Genomic DNA, 17,616 nt, shown 5'->3' with positions numbered 1-17,616 from the left:
GCTTTCTTCATTTCTAAAAAAAAAAAAAACAATAAAATATCGTTTTATATACCTACTTTTATTTGAAAATATATTTAAATTTTCTAAAATTCTGAAACTAATTAGGTAGACTTTATAATGTAAAAACCATAAATTAAAAAGGTTTTTTGCGATAGATAATTTTTTAATCATACCTATTCTTTATTTAAAAGGTTTATTTTACGAAATACATATAAGCTGAGCATTATTTAAACCATACATACTAATTAAATATAGACTTCTGTCACTTATTTCTGTATTAGTGAATCCCGGTCAAAGAGCTTAAACTTTTTATAGCGCCAGTGATTCTTCAAATATAAGAAGAGTAAATGATGAAAATTTAAGGTTTCTTAAAATACTAAAAGTTGCTAGTTACTTGCAGAAATTTTGTTTTCAAATTGAGTTGACACTCGATTTTCTTTTTTGGTTCTCTTGATATCAGGAATCTTTAAGATTTTTATTATGCAATTTTAAATGCATGGTTTTGGGTATATTAAATCTTAACGTTGGGGAGTAAACATATTTTTTGTTTTTTGTGTTGATTTAGGTATTTTAAAGTTTGTATGAAATATATCAGAGTATAAGTTTAGTTCCTAGTTTGTATTGTTTAGTTAATGCTACAAACAAAGTATTGGTATAAGTGATTATAAAATCAGTAATTAGTCCATTTTCGTGACATATCGAATAAATGCGTTTTCAGGACGCAAAAAGTGACTTTGAGTTCGAAAACGAGCAATATAGGACAATTGGGTGATGGCTTACCAGAACCCATATTTTAAACAGACAGAACGAAAATTCAAATACAAAAAATGTTACTTATATGAAAATAAATAACTTCTGTGTGAAAAATTTTGTCGTTAATATCTTTGTTTTTTTTGTGAGGGTCCAAATCAGAGCCAATTTTCAATCGTCTCAAAAGCTATAAAAATTTGTAGGTAGCTTCAAATAATGAATTTATTGATTCTAATTTTATACTCAATCCATTCGAAAATATTAAGGGCGTCAAAGGATCAATTTTTTGGGGTAATTAATTTTAAAAAAATTTTGAAAGCATGTAGCAAAATTCTACATAAATCTTCTGGTTTTTTTTAAACTGATGTTTTTTATTTTTTACTTCTGTATATGTTAACAGAAAATTATTGAAAACACAAAACGTATAAAAAATTGTAGAAGTTTTTCAGCTTCCAAAAGTTTGGTAAATCATTTTCCTTTTTTTCTTAAAATTACACGTCATTTCTATTCTTTCCTATGGTTACAAATTTCCAATCATATTTTTTACATACAGTGTAACAATGACTTCCGTTTAACATGTACAGAAGACAATGAAAAAACGTTGAAGTTGGAAGCAGTCGGGAACAACTGTCGTTCTAATATTGCCCAGGTTTCATGTCAAAATTTAACGTACAAGTAGTTTAGTACCCAGTTTATTTATATACATCCTTTTTATGTCGCACGATAAAAGGTACTATACATATTACATTTATAGTACGGGAATTTCTTTTTTCGAGATGTTGTTTTGTGGTTTTGAAATTTAACATAAAACAGAACAGTATATACGTAGATAATATACCTTTTAATATAGATAAAACTTAAAGGTTATCTTATTCCTCCTTGTATGTACCTGCATTGTACATACAAGTAATTAGGGTATATTGAGGTTATTTGAATTCATATAATACCTACAAATAAATTTTAAAAGGATTCAGAAACATACGACTTAAATATATGTCGAGTCCAGAAAGTAGATAGAATAAAACGAACGATTTTATTTAAAAAATATACCTATCTACCAATTAAATGGGAGTAATTACTTTCTATTAGTAAACACATTGTGAATTGAGAAGGATATTTATAAACGAATATGATAAGTTAAATCCTATTTCCAAAATATTGCATTACCTACTTCATAAAGTAGTTCAATTAGGGATATAAACAGAGTAAGGAAAATGAAATAAACCGCTTTGTTTTTGTTGAAACCTGGTGGAATGTTTTTCTTAGGTGTCGAATGTCTTTCGTAAACCATGGCGCAAATGTTTCTATTTATTGAAATAGTCTATGGAATGGTCTATGAAATGAAATGATCTATGTTAAAGTTAACTTATATAAAATTAATAAATAGGAAACTTGTATTATTAAATGTTATACATGCATAAGAGTTTTTAATTTCCCAGTACAGGAAGTTATTGTAATGGGTCCGATTTTCGAAATTTTTCAACATATCTTTACCGATTTGGAGAGGAAGTATGTGTGTACTACGTACGTAGATATTATTTTCGTCGTTGATATCACACGAACAAAAAATGATATCGACTTCGTTGAGGTGTCGATCGAGGCGTATATTAACAGAAATATAATCTGAAAAGAATTTATTAACATTCGGTCGAGTCGTTTCTAGCCGGGATAGCATTTTTTAAAATTTTTTCCTGCTAGATATCGTGCGAACAAAAAATAATATCGACTTCGTTAACCTGAAGATTGAAGCATGTTAAAGGCAATATGATTCGAAATTGCTAGGAAGTTATTTGTGTGGACCTCAAGGGTCGAATCAGAATCCATCCACAGCTGGTTTGATTATTATTTGACAAACACGCAGCCATGAACCACACAATCTTACACATGTATAATTAGGGTTTGTTTTAGGGCCCCGAGGTTTCTGGAGGTCCCAACAATCAAATGGAAAAAAAAACATGCAATCTTCAATTATATATCTCCAAAACTACATATCTCATGGTGCTTATAATAAATACAAAGTACAATTTCCTATAAAAATTTATATAAAACTAGCGGACCCGACAGACGTTGTCCTGTACACACGTCTTTTTTTAATGAGCTGAAACAATCTGGACCGCTTTGATGAAAATTATTATTGAAAAGTTATTACTTTGTTAAAAAAATTATTTAGCGGCCCAAACAGACGTTGTCCTGTGGAAACGTAACTACAATTCATTAATACCTATACTACGTTTAGCCTGTCTGCTACACTCATCCCGCTAAACCCCAATTTAACTCCCATTTATTGGACCGGCCTGAGCTTCGACCTTTGGCCTGGCCTTCGGCAGTGGAGCTCGCTGCGCTCGCATATGGCTCTAATAAATGCCTATTGACAATAAAAAATACATAGTACACATAGTAAGTTGTAATATAATGTGATATGATTTATATGCGCTCCCACCATTTAATGAGATTTAACTTTTTTGGTGTGGAACCCTTAAAAACAGTTGTAGTGGACCGAATGGTAAATCTAAACCATTCTCCAATCCCCTTGAACTCACACAAAAAATTTCATCGAAATCGGTCCAGCCGTCTAGGAGGAGTTCAGTCACATACACACGCACACAAGAAATATATATATTAAGATTTTACTATTTGATAATTCACTTTTTTTTCTATTATTTTTTAAACCCTTTTTTACCAACATACTTTTGTATCGAAAGCAAAATACTTCCACATAATATGAAATTAAAGAACTTATAAATCCTTAAATTTGTAAAAAAATACATGGGCCCCTATGATTTTCGGCACAGGGCACCTCAATCGTTTAATCCGACCCTGTGTATAATATATACGTAATACCAATTGCATGATTTTGAATGATTTTGAAAAGAAAAATACTGTTATCGAATTAATTTCGTTTAATTTTAAGTTCAAAAAGTGACAAAAAGTAATGTTTACCATAGGACTAAATGGCAAATATAAATCGATATTTCTCAAAAATTATATCGATAACTAACTATACTTGAAACTTTATCAGTAATAATTATTTGAACTTTCAGTTTGAATTGCAATTGAATTTCAAAAAAAATTTCAAAAAATTTCAAATTTCTATTAATTTAAAATTATTTAAAATTTAAATAAGTATTGTTTCCCTTTGAACGCACAAAGCAAAACAGGTTGATGAATGAACCTCCTTAAGCATAATTAAGCCACTTGTGTTGTGTGAGGGATGATGTAATGTTATGTTAAGTTTGAAATTTGAATAAAATAAATATTCACGTTGCTTTAATTGATACGGCAGTGTTTGAAAAACTGAACGATTTGGGTTCCAACCCCACTAAATAGCCTTTGAAATTCTATTACTAACAGTGAATGTATTAAACATTCCCTTACAAAAACAGTTAAATCTTCAGGTCTTTCTATTAAGAAATCAGTTTTTTTGGATGGGAAAGAATTCACAAAAAAACTTGCTTTAAAATATACACGAGCACATTATTAAATTGATTGAATTTTGCTATTTATTTAAAAATTTCCGATACAAATAAATTTATTTATATTATTTTTTAGGTGGAAAGTAGATATATAAATTCTATTCAACAGACATCATAAAAATTATGTAAATGGAAACATCACGACGATTCATAGCATATGGAGAATATTCTATTTACACTTATGGGAATTGATATGAAAATATATTTTTCAATAATATTCATTCGAAAAACCATTCATTTTATTATTCGACAAATGTAATATGATTCTTTCATTACTTTTAAAATGTACGTTGTAGGTATTCGTTGGGTGCCCAAAGCATCACCATCGATGATTGTTGAAGAATGTAATTTTCAGGCATGATCGGGTGCAACGGTATTGAAGGCATGATCGGGTGAAACTATGGCATGATTTTAGTGAATGATAAGAAAAAAAATTAGTTAAACAAAATAAGCATAAAAGGGCTGTAACGCAATCTCGCAGCCAGACCTAACTAGTTGTACGCGCACAAAGTAACAAAAAACGGGCATCAACAAATGATTCAAAGATTGATATGTTAAAAAAATATTATGCCATGTATTTTTTGGCATTATAAGATAGAGAAAATATCGTTAAGCAAATTCAGTTCAACGGCAGTCCAACGGAGTAGTGGGCCATGGGCCATTGACAGATGCTGTGGCCTATTAATCGCAATCAATGTCGAAAACGTTAATTCGCAAGTTGCTGTACTACACCTGAATGTCTCAATAGCCGCCATTAATTCGAATGTTAGGAGGAAAGCTTCACGAAATCTGAGAAGGAACTCCAACCTTGTCTTATCGCCAGTCTTTGCTTTTCGATTCATCAAGAACTTTTCCAGAACTGTCAATTCTTGTATATTAGGAACTTTCAAACTTTAAAATAAGACATTCTACATAATTAAAACTATATCATATAAATTGATAATTATATTAATTTTTGTATACCATGTATATATATATATATATGAAATATAGATACTAATTTTAGTCCCAACTTTGTAACTAGAGCTTAGAAATATTGTATAATATTTCATAAAATCATTTAATTAGTTTATTTCCGTTTGTACGCCCGTCTGTCCTTGGAAACGATTGCTCTCAGACAAAAAAAGATATCAAGCTGAAATTTTAATAGCGTGCTCAGGATGTACAATGTTCGTAAATGAGCAGCATAGGTCAACTGGTTCTTGGATCCATAGGATTCATCTTGTAAACTGTTAGAGATAGAACAAAAGTTTACAAGTAAAAAATGTTCCTCATAAAAAATAAACAACTTTCGTTTGAAACATTGTGAGTGACAACAAAGAATTAAGTATGTTATGAATGGAACGAAAATTTCGAGTTATTTACGAATTACTAGCTGAAAAAGTAAAAAAAAGTTCCAGAAAATGAAAAAATTCAAATAATGAACCAGTCGTAGTTTAGTGAACGCTACACTACACTATAATTTCACGTTTTTTAACTGGTTTCGTAAGGAATTTCGTTCCCACGACTGCACTCTTTTTTGTCAATAACTATGTAATTTTTCCTATTAACGAGTCACCAAACTGTAATGGATTGTTTTGTCTGTTTTGTTAACAGTCCTTCATAAAGTTTTCCAAATTTTAATGAGGTAAAAATATCGTAAATAAATTTGGGTTCCAAAATAGGCAGCGAAACATATTATTTGTGTATATATACACCTGAGAATAATCTGTGCATGGCATAAAAAATCCGTTTATTTATTTATTTTTTTCAATTTGCAATATATCTTTTTTCTATATTTTGATTTGATTTCTTTTCACATGGAATAAATAATAGAATAATCAGTCGTAGTCATCAATGAATAAGACGAGTATGAACATAAATAATAAAAATTTTTTGTTTAGTGTGTTTTTCAGTCAAATTTAGGGTTCGGAATAATGGATTTCAGATGATATAATCACGAATTTACACTGTAGTGACAGTCGCAACGGAAAATTGTTTACATAGTTACTTTCCACAGAAACGAAAGATAAATGTAATTTAAATATTGTTAGAAATGGCACATTAAAATTACAAGTATTTTGATGTATAATTCTAGGATGCACATAAAAAAATCATGAACTTTAACTTTTTGGCGCGTAGTAAAGAAGCTCCTGAGTCAATGTGGAACATTTTCTCTCATACGGCATATACATGTCAGAACGACCATTTCGATATAGAGGGCGGTGTAGAAATCTGGGGGAAAAGTGGACTTTAACCTTCTGTAAGCTACGGAAGTCAAAGAATCGATTTTCATAAACCGGGAGAAATAGTGTCAGGCACCGCAGATTAGCAGTATGATGGTAATTAGAAATCAAGCGTGGGAGCATTGAATTTTTTTCTCTTCTCGACTATAAACATAAATTTATCGAGAATTTTCGAGCAGAAACCCTAGTAATAATACAAGATACAATTAATTACCAATTTGCTATACCTTTCAATGGTTTCTCAACGATTCTTTTCAAAAGCGGAAGCTCCCTTTGTAAGTAGCACTTCCCAAGCATTGAAAATCTATCTTTTACTTACAGAAAGACACGTAACACGTATTAAATTTACAAAAAGCGGTGTATTGCGTTACCATAGCCATTGTAAGTAGTATCAAAACTTTAAGTTGTTCCGTCGATCAATTATTAGATAAACTTTTCTAATAAATTCTAGCACTTGCATTCGACAAAATCATATTTATCACCATTCAAGTATACAAATAGTATGTTTTTTCTAAGAGTAGCAGTTTTTTCTTATGGTTAACTATTTGGAGAGAAAGAACGGTTTATAGGAACACAAAATAATCCTTAATAAATATCCGAGAATTCCCGGGGCGAAAATTCTCGAGCAGAAACCCTAGGAATAATACAAGATGTAAAAACTTCATAATTGTCTAAGTTATCGATCTACAAATGTAACAATTAATTTCAAATTTGATATAACATAAATTTCAAAAGTTTTTCAACGCTTTTTTTAAAGCAGAAGTTCCCTTTGTAATTAGCACACCCCAAACATTGATAACCTATCTTTTACTTACAGAAAGAAACGTAACACGTATTAAATTTACAGAGAGCGGTGTATTAGGTAACCATAGCCATGTACTATCAAAACTTTAAGTTGTTCCGCCGATCAATTATTAAACTTTCCTAATAAATTCTTGCACTATGGGTGCAATTTGTCTAATCTTTCCTGTTAATAAGCTTGTTTAATTCCGACTAAATTATATTTGTCACCATTCAAGTATAAAATTGGTATCTTTTATCTAAGAGTAGTAGTTTTTTCTTACGGTTTAATATTTGGGTAAAAAGAACGGTTTAGATACGTATTAAAATGATCCTTTATAAATATCTACGGACTTAAATATATATTTTTCTATATAAAGATGTAGAAAAATAATAAAAAGATATAAATTTATCTAAGCGGAAACAATCCCATTTATTTTATTTCGTGTCTTGTGCTTCTCAACATTACTGAAATACACATGTAAAATATTGTACATCCACAGTTCTAGTGAAAGAAGGATAGCTCTAGCTTTATGTATTTATGTCGTAATATAATAATCATAAAACAAAAGACAATCTACTAACATTCAACTGTTTGTTTTTTGTATACCATGTATATGAAATATATCAAGGTATATTAAGTTTAGTCTCAAGTTTGTAACGCTTGAAAATATTGATGCTACCAACAAAATTTTGGTACATGTGCTCATAAAATCACCTAATTAGTCCGTTTACGATTGTCTGCCAGTCTGTCTGTCAACACGATAACTCAAAAACGAAAAGAGATATCAAGTTGAAATTATAGCGTGCTTAGGACGTAAAAATTAAGGCTGGGTTCGTAAATGAGTAACATAGGTCAATTGGGTCTTGGATCCGTTTAAATGTATAAAATGTTCCTTATAAAAAAATAAACAACTTTTGTTTGAAACAATTTTTCATAAACATCACTGTTTACCCGCGAGGGCGCAAATTAGGTGCAAAATTTTTTGTATGTATTACATGGGAATATCAGTTACATTTGTGTATTTATCAAAGAGTGGATTTTTTCTTTATTTACATGACGTAAAAAAACAAACGATTGAGTCATCAACACTGTCTATATATGGTATTTCGACAATTAACTCAGTCAATTGTTTGTTTTCACTTGTTTCTTTTTTTGCTATACAGGAGCAAAAGTACAATAGCTAGTGCGTTGAGGCCGTTGAGCGTGTTTTATTTACATAAAACGAAATTTATTACCTATGATCTCCCAAGAGATACTTTTCAAAGTTTTTTTTTCATGAATTGTGTATGTTTTATTTGTTAAAAAAATAATATTGTTGTGTTGGAATCGAATTTTATACCAGAATAAATTATTTTGTTAAAAAAATAATAAAATAAAACTGGTCAAGTTTAAGTAATTCGCTTTACCCTTGTGGATAATAACCTTACTGTTAAAAAATGGTGTAACCTTTTTGTTTAAAAATTATGCCTTTGTTTTATATAGAGTTACGCCTAATTAAGTAGGTATATAATTTAAAAATAGATATAATTACTTACATATAGTTAATTATAACGATGAATTCTTGTTGACTTCGAGTTGAGACATAGTTATTGAAATAAATACCACCATACTCGAAATAAAAGTGTATATTAAGAAATTCTATTTAAAAAATACAATTAAAAAACATACAACGGAGCCATAAAACAATTCTCGCCAGTTATAGCGAACTTGGACACACCCATCTCACAAACGATACCAAATTTTAGATATAAATTAAGGTCGATAAAAGAATTTTTCAAACCCACTAAATAATTTGTTGTGCAATGTTTACAAAAAGTTTGGTGGTATTGATAAATTTTTGTGATAATTTTTGTAATTTTATTTTTTGTAAATCGTTACTGTTTTGTTGGTAATGTTTTGTTTATTTTTAATTTTGTGTAAAATGTTTGTAATGGGTTATACGAATAAATTTTGCTACTGACGATGATTGCGTTGCAATCGAAATATCGATATTTAGCGACATGTAAGTCTGTTGTATGTTTTGTAATTGTATTTTTTAAATAGAATTTCTTAATATACAATTTTATTTCGAGTATCGTGGTATTTATTTCAATAACTAGATAGTTAATTGTTTAAATACTCACATTCAATTGCATACAAATTTTCATATTTTGTTTCTTTACAAGCTTGTTAATTACTTATTGTAGAAAAGTTATTATAAAGGGTCCAAAAATCCAATTCAAAATTTTCAACATATCTTAACGACAAGTTTATAGTCAAGACAATATGTATTAACACCAATTTTAGATTGGCTTGGATGTTTATACATATATGTGCGTTCGTAGACATTTAATGCACGACAATCAGTGCGTACTAACTTTAAATACTGCTGAAAAAAGTTGCATGTACAAATTGTGGGTTGAGGGAAGGAGAAAATAATACTTGAAAGTTTTCTCTTAATATTAAAAAACTGAAAATTAGTAAAGTTATAGAAAATCTATTAAACAATAATTAATGCTTTGATTATTTTTTCCGTTAAACTAATATTTACAGAAATATTTACGATAATCTAGTCAAAAAGTTCAAAATTGATGAAATATAGGAATAATGGGCGTAAAAATACATGTGATAGTTCGTTGGATTCGGAATTATGTCTAAAAAAAAAAAAATGTACAAAAGCTATAAACAATTAAAGATATGAAAATTGATTCAATGATTTTGTTTTGGAAATTTCCTCCTCTTTAAGAATCTTTTTTTAAAATTTCTTAAATATTAATATTTTATAAAAATACTGGCGAAAACTTTATGTGCTGAAAAACGCTTCCGATACATTTTTCTAGATGTCATTCCAACGAGCTATCACATGTATTTGGACGATATTTCACCAATTTTCATTACCGACTAGACTATATATTAATTTATATAATATTTAAAAAAAAGTTTTGTATCGCCGGGGATTGATCCACAGACTTTGTATGTTATCTTTGTTATCTTTGTATGTATGTTATTGAAATATGCAGAAGAAATAATAACGACTAATTGACGTTTTAAAATCCACTTTCTGAGGGTAATAGACCTTTTTCATAAAAAATAGAAATGCTTTTGGTTAATTTTTTATGAAAATATAGGTCGATTAGACCCTGTAACTCGAAAACTACGCATTTTTAGCAATTAAAACACTGTGAAAAAAATTGTAAAAAGGTCACCATATTTGAAATAATTTAAAACGTTTTTTTTTGGATCCACCGCACACGTGATCTCTGACGTCAATTCGACAAGCAATGACAGTAAAACAGTGTCAACAGTCGTATTAATATATCGTTAATATCAACTTTAAAGGGTATTGTCTATATTATATAATTTCTGAAAGTGAAGAATAAAATGCCTCCAAAGATCGACCCCGGATTTTCAAAGGCAGATCAAAGAAATCTACCGAAAATAACTATTTTTATGGTATGGGAGTTTTTAGTTCTAGATGACAGGTTCAATGCACCCGAAGTTCGTGGAGTAAAAGAAACTTTGTGAGTACTAATTTTAATAAGAAAATACCATTCTAGAAAACAAAATGTGAATAATAAAATGTCATAAAAATTTGTTAAGTCTTCGAGGGAGAGCTATGCAATTGGATGGGTTCGTGTCAAACAAGAAAATCAACTTATAACATTTTGTCAAACGTTGATCTTTATTTGTCTCACTCTTATACTACCTGTAGGTTAAATATAGATAAAAACGATCTTCGAAGCAGGTTGTGTATCGTGTAAAAATTAGAAGAAAGACTAATTGATGCAGAACTTTTTCCATAAGCAATACACAAACGAACATAACATTTTTGAAGAAATAATGTTATAAAAAATGATATTTAATCATATTTGTATAAAACATTGTATTTCCCAATTGTCTCATGCGTATTAGAAAATAGTAAATAAAAGAAAATAAGGAAATATTTTAGAAACTAGATTAATAATACAGAAAAGTACTTTTAAATAACAATACTTGAAATCCCCATGGACGAACCTTTTTTTGTAGGTTAGTAAAACTTATCGTACAAAAAACATTTATACAAATTGGTTTCTCCACTCGTCTAATAAATTTTAAATTTTATTCTATGTTTAATTTTCATGGTAATGTTACTACGTATGTTCTTTATAAAATCTGTTTGACCCATAAAAATCTTTTACAAATTAATTTTGTGAACTTTTGAATATGTCTGATGTGATAAGTTTGAATAAAAAGAAGAGGACAATGGAGCACAGTGACATAAAACAAAATTTTTTCGTGGACCATTTTATAGGATAAGTGTAAACATTTTTTTTGGGGAATTAAAATAAAACAGAAAAATTTGAGCACGACCAACTTCGGCCCGATACTGACAAGGGATAGAAAAATGCTGGTAATTAAAAGTTGTTTTTCACAAAAAAACATTTTGTCGTAAATCGGACAGCGGATATAATGCAAAAATTGATTTTAAAAATCAAACTTTTGATGAAAGTAAGTGATAGAAGGAAGTTTTTTTTATGGTTTGTTTACTAAATTTGTTTACAAATTTAAACGTAAAAGTATATCGGATATTTTTGATGTTCGACTGTTCGGGTTATTCTTAACTAAACAGTCGGGCTCTTGAACTCATGTTTATGCCAAGCGCGTTTACCAACTAAGCCATATGTAATCCAGGCACAATGTCGAATTTTTCGACTCCACAAGTTTTTATTTTTGTTTGTTTGTAAACATTGACTTGTTTATTTATTATTTATGTCTGTTTACTAACTTTGTAAACAAATTTAAACGTCGTGTCAGGTGAAAATAGACTAAACTACGAGTAAACGCTAGTGATATGTTAAATATATAAGGTGTTCTGGAGACAGGAAATTCGACATTCGACATTTATTTTATTTTTTATGGAAAATCTGTGAAAAATTCTTCTTTGCAATATTTCACGAATTTTTAGCGAAGATTCTTTGAAAGTATTAAGAAAACGATGGTATAAAAATGGCAAAAATATGTATTTTTGCAACATAATATGCAAAATTAAACATTTTGATTTGGGTTGCAGGTAATAGATTGATTTTTTAATATAAATTTATTAATACTCGAAAAAAAAAAACAGTTAAATTAATAAAAAATTATATAAAATAAAGAAATTCGATAGTTAAAATTAATTATTTGGAAATCATAGAAAAACATAAAGAAACCTATTTTCAGAAATGTAACGTAATTTCAGCAATCAAAAATTTTCCACAAATTCGCTGTGGAAAAAATAATTTTTGTTTGTTTAACCTATCAAATTCATCAGTGACCGAAAAATTCTCAAAAACTACATCACACTATCAAGTAATCTGATTTTTCCGAAAATTTTCACGTTTTTTCTAAAATTTGCACCATTTTGCAACAAATTTTTCTAGATTTTGTCTTTTTTCAATTAAAATTCGTTATCAGCGTGCTTAAAGTATAAAAAACGACATAAAACTTTCATTAAATTAGAAAACCAGCAAATTTTCTGACCCATAAAGCATATAGGAACAAATATTGCGCGCGCTTTGTACGAATTGACGCGACTTTACAACATTTTCCGAAGAAAAAAATGTACGTTTTCATATTTAAAAAAAATAGTCAGTTAAAACTTAGATCTGAGGAGTATTTCGCCGTGGGATGTTTTTTTGAATTCGATCAAAGCTAGCTAGAGATAAATTTTGAAATTGGGCATTTTTAACTTTTTTTGGACTTGATGGAAATGATTGTAACTTTTTTTAAACGCAATTTTTCGAAAAAATTGTAAGAGTAAATTATGTTATCTGTTGAACCCTTAAAAATCATTTTTGAATATAATAAACAACTTTTTATTAGTTATCAAATTAATTTGTTAATAACAATTAGTAGCCCACTCGCACAAATTTAGCCATAGTATTTTTTTTTTTCGCTAGAATTTAACGATAATTAAATTTAAGAACTTAGCTAAAGAGTTTACTTTTAAATTTCTAAGTTTGAGAAATTTTGACTGTTTAAAACACGGGATAATTATGCCTCAGTTCCCAATTTTCACCAACGTCAAAATTAATGTCTCGAAAACGAAAATTAATATCTTAAATGTATAATATTTTCAACTTTCCTACTTTTTTTTCAATTTTTTTATATCGTAAAAAATAGCTGAAATAACAAATAATTTCAGATTGGTTTAGGTTTCTTCCTTTGATGGTATGTTCACGATTTTACATTATTTAATTCAAAATTAGCTCTTAATGTACAAAAAGCTCATCAGAAGTAAGTTTAGATTTATTTCTTTGATGTGTCTATCATAAAGTGCTGTTACTACACCGTCTAACCGCCTATAGCAATGTATGTAATTATAACGGTTGAGTTTTTATTCACTCCCTTGTTAAAACATTAATTATTATTATTTTACCAAACTCCACATAGAATTTGGTTAAAGAGAAAATTTGTATTTATTTTTTAATTGGAAAATTAACATTGAGAAATGTAATTAAGTATTCTATTAAAACAAAAATTTTAAATAAGATAAGATATTTACTTACTAAAAGTAGCGTAAAAATGCGATATTTTACCCAAAATTGACTGGACATTTCAACAAACCATTATTTTGGTAATTAATATCTTTTTAATTACTTAAAATTAATAAATAAAAGTGCAAATTCAGTCAGAGAAATTCAAAATTCCTAAAAGGGAAGTTCAAATTTTAAAACGGATATAACGTCATGGTATTGACTTGTCAAATTCGTTGACATACTGTATGGTATTAATTACTTACATTTTGTATGGTATTACATTGAGTTGTATTATTCTACGACTTTTTATTAGAAAACTTAATAATAACGAGTGTAAATTCTGTGTTTAAACATCTCAAAATTATTATGTTCATATTATTAATACGTCACAACAGAGAGCGCTAAAATACTGGGTTTAAACATCTCAAAATTATTATGTATTTTATATATTTTTTTACACTTAAATACAGCATTTTTAAACAGTATTTATATTTTTTACTTTGTTATAACGGTGAAAATAATGAATTAAAAATATAAAAAGTACATGAATATTCCCTATTCCAGCCATATCAGTTATACAACAAAGGGAAATAAAACGAATATTCTTTTGCGCTTATTGATTCATGCAATGCATATTTTTCTGATTTTTGTACCTTGAAAAGGCGCTATAGAGAACTAACTAAAAACCATCTTGCCTACTTTTCTGAAATTTATTGATAAGATTGGAAATGTTCTTTCTTGTTTTCGATAGAAATTGTAACGGGCTGGTGATTCTAATTTCTTATTGAATATTATTTGAATCATTCTTTCGTAAATATTATGCCACATTTGTGATGCTATGTCTGATGATGCTATGATGCCACAGACAGACACAAACAAAAATACATGCTAAAAAGACATCACTCTGGTGAAATCAGGAGTTAAAATTATCACCTTTAACCTTTATGAAGTCGATACAAAAGTTTTCATTACTTTTAAAGGGCTTTCAGAGTCAAATAAGGATTATAACATTTACTAATAAATATGTTGATTATATAGAATTTAAGAAAATAATTATTAATAGACCAATATTTATTAATTAAAATAACCTACCATTTTATAATAATAGGTAGATAAGATAATAATTTTACACTTTATATTAATATATTAAACATTAAGTTATACAGAAGAAAGGTAGGTGCCTTAAAAGTTATGTAACAAAATCAGTAAATTGTAATTTAAATTTTACCTTCTAACACCCATAATAATAATAATTATTATTATCTACAAGACCAAAAGTATTTTAGTGTGTTTTATAAGTAATGTATGTACCATATATAATTCTAACTTTTAGTAGCTGTACTTATAGTTAAATTTTTGTTAAGTAAAAGATTTGAAATTCAAATTTTATATTTCGCAGAGTTAATACTATAGTTTTTGTTAACCCCCGACTAAAAAGAAGAGTTTGATACGTTTAACGAGTCTGATGTCTGTGTGTCTGTCTGTGGCATCGTAGTTCATAACCAATAGAAGCAGTAAGTAATTGTTTTTTACTTATATTTTTAATTATGTTATAACGGTGTAAACCATGAATTAAAAATATAAAAAAAAATATATGAATATTCCCTATTGTGTAGCTACTACATACTTGAGGAAGTAAAAACAACCCTTAACTAAACTGAAATCATCTCTTTTTATTTGATGATCATTGCCGGCAATAACTCCCGGCTAAAATGAGGAGTGTTATAAGTTTAATGTATCTGCGTATCTTTGTATCTCTGTATCTGTGTGTCTGTCTATAGTAGCGTTATTTCTGAACAGAAGAACTCATTTTGATTTGTTTGTTTGAAAGGTAATTTGTTCGAGAGTATTCTAAGCTATGTTTCAAGTGCGAGTTAAGGGTTGCGTTCGCGATAAAACCTAAAAAAAAAAGTGAAGATCTACAATCATCGGAGCAGATTTTCTTGAAACATAGGTGAGAACATTCTCAGTCAAATTACCTTCCAAACAAAAAAGAATGTCACAAACAAATTAGACTTGACGCCGAGGATTTCTTTAAATTTGCTTTACATTATTGTTACAAACATCGTGTTTTACGGTAATTTCAGGCGATGAATTATTGGACGTATGACAAGTGTACAATTTCATACACAAAGTACAGCAATCACTTTGATAATCTTTGTACCAGACTATTGTTATATATACCTACTCTACGAGTTTTAGAAGAAGAAATTTAAAATAAAATTTCCTTATTTTTAAAACAAATCTTGTATTCTTAATAAAAATTGTGTCACCATCTATTGTAGGAGTCTAGTTCTTATTGTCCACACAAAATATATTTATTCGAAAGAGAGGATTCTCCAAATTTAACATTATATTTGATTTTTGATTGACATTTCTTGAAACTCTAGATTCTTCCGGAATAATGGACTTGAAATTGAATAAAAAGTAAAAATTACCACAATCGGTCGAATTTAATAACTTCTCTTGATGTAATCATTTTTTTTTACGTAGCACATTGTAACAATGTATAATATAGTATTTTGGTTGTGTAATAAACTTAAAGTCATGATTCGTCGTATTTAAGTATTCTACTCTGACATTATGTTGTGGTTTTAATTGTAAGCTAGTAAACACTAAATTAATGCATTTCTCTAAATTTATTATCAAACTATGTATTACTACCATTCTACTCTAGATATATATATTTCAAGGTAGGTATAATATACACATTTATAGGCAACGGTCTACGTATTACTTTACAAGGAGTTACAAAAAAAAACACGATTTCAAAAGTTTTTCTTCTATTTAATTTCACATCTCCATAGTATACATTATTATTTAATATTAGTATTTTTATTAGCTTGGGTCAAAAAATAAAATTATTTAAAAAATCAAAAACTCGATTGAGCTAAATACACAGCGACTTTAACAGTTGGGACCAATTAAAATCTACATCGGCTCGACTCTTCCCAATAATGGGTCTCAACTGTTAAAGTCGTTATGTAAACTGCTGAACTTGTTTTTTACTTTTCAGTTTATATTTAACTCAGTCGGGTTTTATGATTTTTTAAATAATTTTTTTTATTTTACTCTTTTCAGTTAGAATTTTAAATACCTATTCAACGATACCCCACTTACATTTTCAGCCTTTCATGTGTGTATGTATGTTTGGTCCTTTAAGACCAAACGCGTGAATTGATTTTAATTATTACTACGTATTTCGATTTGTCTATTGAATAGCTATTCAATGATGCCCCACTTGACATAGTTTGCCGATTTGCATTTTTTTCTTTTTCGCAATGTGGCGTCTGGTGTTCGCCATATTGAATTTTCATTACTGCCATATCTTCAGTAGCATTTTCAAGGTGAAGAAAAATCGATTGACGTAAGCTCAGTCGGATAAAAATAGGCGTTATTTAGACTGTTTGGAAGTACGCAAATAGTCATTCAACTGTTTTATTGCGAAACTGAATAGAAATTAAAATTCGGTAAAGATCAGTCTATTTATAAAATATCTGAAAAAAGGATAAGTTTTGTCGAATCAAGAACACAACACTCAAGTTTTATCTTCTAGATTTTGATAATAGAAATCTGTCGTCAATTGATTTTCAAGCACGAAAAATCATTTAGATAATATTTGTTCAGTTTCTAAAGAAAACGAAGGTGTGAAAAGCATTTTAAAGAAAGTTAAAGTTGTAGAATCAAGCAAACTTTTCCTGAGGGTCACAATAGTTTTTAACCGACTACGGCGATGGTAATGATTTTGACCGGTATGTATGTATGTGTGTAGGTATGTTCTCTCATAACTTCTAAACTACTTATCATAATATAACAAATGAGGTATCGTTGGAAGCGTCTTGATTTTCCGCTAATTATACGCTATGTAAGGTAATAAATTGAATACAGCGTACTTCGAAGACATCAAG

The sequence above is a fragment of the Chrysoperla carnea genome, chromosome 1, assembly GCF_905475395.1.
Source record: "Chrysoperla carnea chromosome 1, inChrCarn1.1, whole genome shotgun sequence".
Classification (NCBI taxonomy): Eukaryota; Metazoa; Arthropoda; class Insecta; order Neuroptera; family Chrysopidae; genus Chrysoperla; species Chrysoperla carnea.
The sequence above is the reverse complement of the archived record's forward strand: the minus strand, read 5'-3'. Positions refer to the sequence as shown.